Below are 7,248 nucleotides of genomic sequence, written 5' to 3' on the forward strand. Positions count from 1 at the left end.
ATCCAATTATTCTAGTATAAATGTGATTAATAAACATGCTTTTAAAAATATACTTACGTGGAGATGGTGGCCTACAGGTTAGTGTGGTTGAACAGCGTGAATAGGCATAGAGATATTTAGATGTATGTTATAAGCTACAGTGACCTCTGTATACGTTTCTATAGACGTTGCCGGTTGTACGAGGTGAAATATTTGTGAGCTCCACCGGAGGGCTCGATGAATAGTGGATGATGGTAGAGGGATTCACCCCCTCTGCCTCTGTGTGACAAATTAACGCACTGCATAACCTTTTAGACATAAAGCGGAGTTTTAACATATGGTAGACGCACTCTAGAAAAGATTACCTTGTAATAACTCATTCAATATATGAACTGTTTCATCAGCTTGTGTCCTCATATCTGCAAATAAAAGGTAACAAAAAATGTAAACAAAACAAATGTATAAAAGTTCACAAATAAGAAATTAACTTGGTCGGCAATTCTCTCCTCAGAGTCAAGAAAGTGAATGTCGGAAACTATAGAAATACATAGAACAGAATTATTAAAAAAATGGATAACGGTTGATCCATGTCCATGTTCGTTCGCACGACTTGGCAAAGTTTTCAGATGTATCGCTTACAATTATGGCTGTGAACTAAAGGAGTGAAGTACTGAATATACGGCTTTAAGAAAAAATCGGTGGGGAAAGAGATGGTTTTCAGATAAAAGTTGTAAATTACGTCCCTCCCTCAAACACCTCTTTCAGTTGTGGAATGCACTGAAAGTGGTAAGAGTACAACGTGTGATAACGGACAAAAACCTTGTGTGATAAAACTTATAGAGATCAGAGAAAAAAATTAAAAAATGAAAACTTTGTGATGTTTTCTGAAAAGTTTGCTTATTGCCCTGTTTGAGTACATATGGCAGATAAGATGTGAAGAGGTGTTGGGGAGAAGTGTGTCTCTGTGTGTGTGTGTGTGTGTGTGATAGAGAGAGAGAGAATGAGAATCAATCAATCAATGACCTCTCACTGCAGAGTGTGTGTCAGAGAGGACACTGAACAGACAGAGAAAGTGGAGAAAAGCTGGTGTATGAGACTGAAAACTTAAATTTTCTTTAATCACATTATTTCATTATTAAATAATTATTTCAATGATTCCTACTCAAACATCGGGGGTACAACTAAACTTGAATGAGCGGGTATGAGGGTCTGGTTTTGTGGGAGGAGTTGCACGCTGCACAGGATTGGTCAGACCGGTTGGTTGGGTAGTAAGAAAAGGTGGCAAAATTTGATCTTTCTGGCCTAGTCCTGACTCTTGGAGGAGTTTGATTTTAGGCAGAAGGACACCTTATATCAATTTTGTCAGAAAGTTTTTACTGCATGGTAGTGGGGAGGACTTGTGAGGAGGTGTGACTTCTTAGAGAATCAGCCAATGGGAGAGAGTGGGATGGGTGAGTAAGTGGGTGAGTGAGAGAGAGAGAGACACACAACCGAGACCCATATGCGTGTTTGAGTATCAGTACATGACTGGCAGCGGAGCAGAGTGAACATTAAAGACTGGGTGGTACGTACTCATTTAAGACTCATAACTTTTATTCACTTTAATCACTTGATTATTTCTCAATTAAATAATTTTTTAAAAAGTCAATAAAACTATTTTGAAGTGTCACAGAACGCTCGTCTCCTGCGAGTCACGGGGTTTGGCCCACCTCATGACTTGGGATGATGTTTGTGGCCACGACTGCACACACCTGTACCTCGTCTTGTCTGTGTATTTAAACTCATGTCAAGCTGGCAGTGTGTTGGTCATTGTTAGTGTAGCATGTTTGTAACTATGTATTGAGGCTTGACTGTTTGTTTAATTATCATGTTAAATGTTAAAAATCATTAGCGTTTAGTGTGCTCATGTTCATTGTTTGTTTTCACGTGAGGGCCACATTTGTCCTTTATGTTGTGTTGGAATAAATGTTCGTCCATGTCGAGGAAGTCTGTGCATCCTGCTTCAAGCCCTTCGGCACTTAGGCTACCACGTTACAGAATGACCAACATACACAGGATGCAAGCTTCCGCGGCAAAAAACGGATTTCCTAGCAGGAGGTCTGTAGGCACCCCCACCCTGCATTGGGGAGAGGACAGCGACTGCTGTCCGGGTCTTCTCCGAAAGCGGATGGGAACACCCCCAGAAATTTCTTGGGGGAGGCCTGAGGCTGTTTAGCCTGGGCCAAGGAGGACCGAAGGGCACTGCAACGACCAGGAGGAGGGCGGAGCTGAAGCCCGAGTCCCACCACATGACTTGAGAGGATGTTTATGGCCACCGTTGTCAAGTTAATCAATCAAATCAGGCAATAAATCATTTTGACGGTTAGCAAATACTATCTCTCTCTTGAGATTACGCTGACCAAACATGCTGCAATGAACAGGTGATGTCTTTAGAATGTGCAAATTGTGGGGACATTCTCTTTCATGAATTATAATGTTTTATTTAAATACCTAAATTAGGTTATTACTTTTCTGTTATTATGCTTGCACTGTTAGATTTGTATATATCTATGGTAAACTGGACCTCAGTAACAGGCATGCTACAGCCCTAGCTACAAAATCCAGCTAATTTGCTGCTGTCAGATGAACTAATCTGGTCAATGATGGTCAAGATAGTTGAAAAGATGGACACCCAGGCAATAGATGTACCTTATGCAGTTAAACCAGCTGATTAAACTGGTAGACCAGCAAAGGCTATGTTTTGGTTCAAGTTTGATGGTTTAGCTATAATTTCCAACTGGACAGTGGGTCCAGCAGCATAAACAACTTGACCAAGCTATTCAAGCAGTATAATCAGCAGGGTCATACTGGTCAAATCTGATTATACTGGTCGACCAGTTTGGTTATTGCTCATGCTGGTCAACTATCTTGTTCTTATCTTATCTGAAGTGTGATGCTTATAGCTACATGCATACAAAATGTGATTTCAAATAAATAACAATCTAATTGTAAGTATTTTGGATTTTAATCATCATTTTTAAGGCTGCCTACAGCCTAGCATAAATAAATATGCACGAATAGGTCGGTCTTTCATTCTGTATCACGTATATCATAATAAAACCATGGTAACCAAAAAACGTACTTTTCACTTCCAAAAGACTTGGCGCTGATCTCAGAAGTCCATCTCCTCCCCGTGTCCTCTGCAAACAGCCATTCTGTTGTTGTGGCAAACTTCCATTGTGTTGTGACTGGATTTGCAGCATTTCTGAAGTTGTGTAAGTTTTCTGAATTTGCACCGGGTTGTGTTGTCATTTTGATGAATGTGCTTTATGTATTTGCAGGGCGATGGGTCTTCCTGGCAACTGTAGTGGGTGTGGAGTGTGAATCAAGCTCCAACTTTGATATAAATAATTGTTTTTTCTCTCTTGGGCTTTATGTATATTCTTTAGAAAGGCTCTTCTTTTGCTACGTTTTCAATTAAGCGCACATAATTAACCACAAATGCATTTCCGTAGCGATGACTCCTTGGAAATGTAAAGGAAGTCCAATGGAAACGCATGCTTTATCCTATTTTATATAAAGAAGAATTGATTTGCAGATCGATGCCTGCTGTGTTTTCCAGTTTTATCTCATGGGCTCCATTGGTCAATGCAGGAACATGGTTGAATATTTTCATGAATGGTTGGCATATACGTGAATGCTTGATTTATGCCTAGCATAAGCTACATGACAATTTTAAAGCTACATTTACCAAAGACTGTACTGTTTTCCCCAACTAATGCATATATGTAGTTCTATCTAACAAGTATTTCATAGATATAAAGAATAACAGCAAAACCTAGCGGAACCTACACCTAGGAGATTGGCACGAGAGAAGTGTGGTGGAAATTCAATGAAACGGGGAGTCAGATGTGGATAATAAGTAAAAAAGGTTTTTAATAGAAAAGAAAGATTCCACAGAGTGTGGGGCTCACTACCAAGAGAAGCCCCGAGTCATACAGAGCATTGCTTGATATACAATTCTAACTGTATGCCTTGACCAATCACAGACTTCCTGCCTCTTGTTGCTATGGCTCATATACCATTCAGCTTTAAGCGTTGCTTATCTCTTTCAGGCCGGCGGGTAAGAATCTTGCTTGACTGTCATCCCTTAATTGCAGGCAATAAAGCAATGGCAGGCAATAAAGCAATTGCAGGCAATAAAACGAGAGACATCTTCCTGCTTATCTGATCTACGGTCTCACTCCCTTAAAGTTCTTTGCTTACATAAACATTTTTCCTAGGGAACAGGATACTGCTGAATGTATGTGAATCACTGAAGCACATAGTATTTCCTTTACAGAAGTGAAAGACCTCACATTATTCTTAAGTCCTATTCTTTCGGGATTTACAGAGGAGTCACAGGTGAACAGCCTCCAACAGAAAACATGACATTCATCCTGCTGGAAAGAACAAACACAAAGGTGCTTGACATGAGAAGAAGTGATTTGAAATTCTCACAAACTGCTTTTAAACTTGTTATATGTGCATCATGTTCAGATGGTAACACTTCAAGTTTGCTGTATATAACCTTTTGTCTTTTTTCTTTTTCTTTTCTTTTATTCTCTTCCCTTAGATGTAGAGTTTTGCTGATGCTACATTACGGGCTGATTAAGGAGGTGTTGTCCTTCACAGTCAAACATTTCATCATACTAATCTTGGGTGCTGTGTGTGCTTTGTGTTGAGCAAATCTTGGCTGGCCACTGGAGTTGTGTACAGGGCAGGAGATTGAGCTTGATCCCAGTGATGAGTCCCTGTCGGGCCTGCGGGGCTACCTGTAACCCTGGCCCTCATCTATCACATTGCATGCTGCAGTCATTTATTATAGAGAGAAATGTGAACTAAGGTCGACAATGGCACTTACACAAAATTGCTACATCGAATAAACTTTAGACTGTATGTGTGTGTGTGTATGTGTGTATGACTTTGTGCATGGCACCTACTCCCCTGGATGGGTTTCATGTGGCCCGGTGCAGCACCTAATGATGGCAGATGTGCAATGAAAGTGAAAGTTTGGATTGATGTGACCCGTCGGAGAGAGTCAGTCAGCCAACCTCACACTCCAACGTCACATGAGAAACAGGAGGCCAAATTAACCCACTAGGCTTAGTGCACCTAATGGTACTGTTCACTTATGCATACTGTCAAGGCCACAACACAGAGCATGGTAAACCTGGACTTCAGGTGACACTGTTTGGATGTTGTGCTTACTAATCCTAGCTGCAACAGTTATTTAGGTCATTATATCAGGTGATATAATCAGGTGATTACTGTCGGCCAAACAGTACTAATCCAAATTCTACCAATGCCAAAAGAAGATGACCTTAAGTTGACTTGAGTAGTGAAGAGCAAATGAATCGAGTTTAGACAGACTAACAAACTGGGTATCTGACAAACATAAAATAAGATGTTATTCTAAGTACAAAATTCTTCAATTTCACCTGAGCACATTTATAAATACAAAGGAGTTCTTACAAACAATATAAAGCACACTACTCATTTTTCATATATTATCTGGCTTCTCCTACTACTAATTCAGAAGCACTTTGCTTACACAGCTGATGAAATACCTCAAAAACATTTCATTACTCAAAGACAAAACATTAGAGAATATTCAAAGAAAACAGATAATGGTTCAAGGCAGATATGACTATGCAATATTTCAAACATGTATGTGCAAATGATTTATTTCAAAGCTTAAGGTTTTGATCACAGATTCAAAATCAGGAGTGAAAGAAATTAGAGAAAATGTTTGTTTGAGGATATGCTATTTAATTTGGGAAATTCATTGTATGGAAACATTCTGGAAATTAATGTATAGTCTATCCTGTCCTCATCTTGGTCAAGGCTGGTCAAGCTGCTTCAAGCCTGAGTGGAATCTTGATCCGCATCTGAGTATTTTTCTGCACTTGGACTGAAATAGTTTACTCAAAGTGCTGAACCCTTTGGATGGATTGGAAAAGTGCTGCTCATGGCTTGAGGGCTTGTAATCCGCAGCGTGAGGGTCTCCAAGCATCTCTCTCACCTTGGGTGAGGCACCCTTGTGTAAGTAGTGATAGGGCTTTTTGCCACTGTTGTCACGTATGTTGCAGTTGGCACCATGATCACGCACCAGAACACTCAGGACTGATTCGTGGCTGTGAATAGCAGCGATGTGTAGTGGGATGTAGCCGTCGTAGCTCTTGGTGTTAACGTCAACCCCTGGCCCACCTTGCTGTGAAAGAAGAAGGATCTTGCGCACCATTTCACTGTTTCCTTGTTTAGCAGCCCAGTGAAGTACTGTGAAGCCAGAAATGAAGTTTCTCTTCTCTGCCAGCTTGATGTCCTGGAGCAGAAGTTGACAGATTTGATCCTGCTGTCCTGCAGCACACTTCACAAGCCACTCATGTTCTCTTGGCCCTAGAGGGAAGATGACTGACTGCTTTGTATCCACACCTGGTTTGGTGTCTTTGTTGACCCTTTTCAGGGCTGGTGAAGCAGGTGCCACAGAGTGCCTCTACTTGGTCCTGGCTGATCTGTGCAGGTCATATCCATCAGTCACTTCACTCAGACATGCTGCCACAGTCCGTTCATGGGCCATCTTTAAATCTGCCAGAGCAAGTATCATTATTTCTGGATATATATAGAACACATATTGTATGTACTACATACAGCCTGACAAGAGCCTAAAATCTTGTAATAGATTAATAATGCACTTATAGTGCACTAAGTGGTGTTGCATATTTTAAATGAGAGTTTTAGTCACTGCTGATCAGAGGATAAAAGCATTTTCAATAAGTCCGTTTTTGTCCCTTATTGTAAAGATTATTTAGTTTACTGTGTTTTTTTATACATGAGATTTAAATTAATCCTTTTAGAAAGGCAAGCCCAAAAAGCAGAAAAAAATAATCAAATATCCATACCAACTGTAGGACGTTTTTTCCACTCTATCTTCAATTTTTTTAGATTCCACTTCTGCTTTACTTTTTTTGTTTTCTTTATTAGATCTCTCCTGGATTCCACCTCCTTTGTGTCTATATATTGATTCTCGATGCCTCCAGCACACCAGCTCCAGAAATGCCTCATTGTTTGATCTGTCCTCTTCAGTGTCTTTCCACAGACTGATCTGTAAAGGTGTTCATGGGATTCCCCTCATGTGTGACATTATGACACGGGACATATGGGGTTCTAAAGTTCCAAGGGTGTAGATGAGTTGTTTTTCTTTGAATTTCCTAATTTAATTGCTGCCATAGCAACAACTGACAATGCAAA

The 7,248-nt window shown here is 40.3% G+C and overlaps 1 long non-coding RNA gene across 2 annotated transcripts; it reads left to right on the forward strand.

The window, feature by feature from the left end:
* The first annotated feature begins 1,517 nt into the window (after positions 1 to 1,517).
* LOC145660219 (uncharacterized) lies at positions 1,518 to 4,701 on the forward strand. 2 transcript variants are annotated; one of them, XR_014126442.1, is made up of 3 exons: positions 1,518 to 3,233; positions 4,352 to 4,421; positions 4,574 to 4,701. It is a non-coding gene; the product is annotated as an uncharacterized LOC145660219 (long non-coding RNA). The 2 variants fall into 2 exon arrangements; XR_014126429.1 differs by having other exon boundaries at positions 1,518 to 4,421.
* The last annotated feature ends 2,547 nt before the right edge of the window (positions 4,702 to 7,248 follow it).

The sequence above is a fragment of the Electrophorus electricus genome, chromosome 1, assembly GCF_041902795.1.
Source record: "Electrophorus electricus isolate QZ-2024a chromosome 1, ASM4190279v1, whole genome shotgun sequence".
NCBI lineage: Eukaryota > Metazoa > Chordata > Actinopteri > Gymnotiformes > Gymnotidae > Electrophorus > Electrophorus electricus.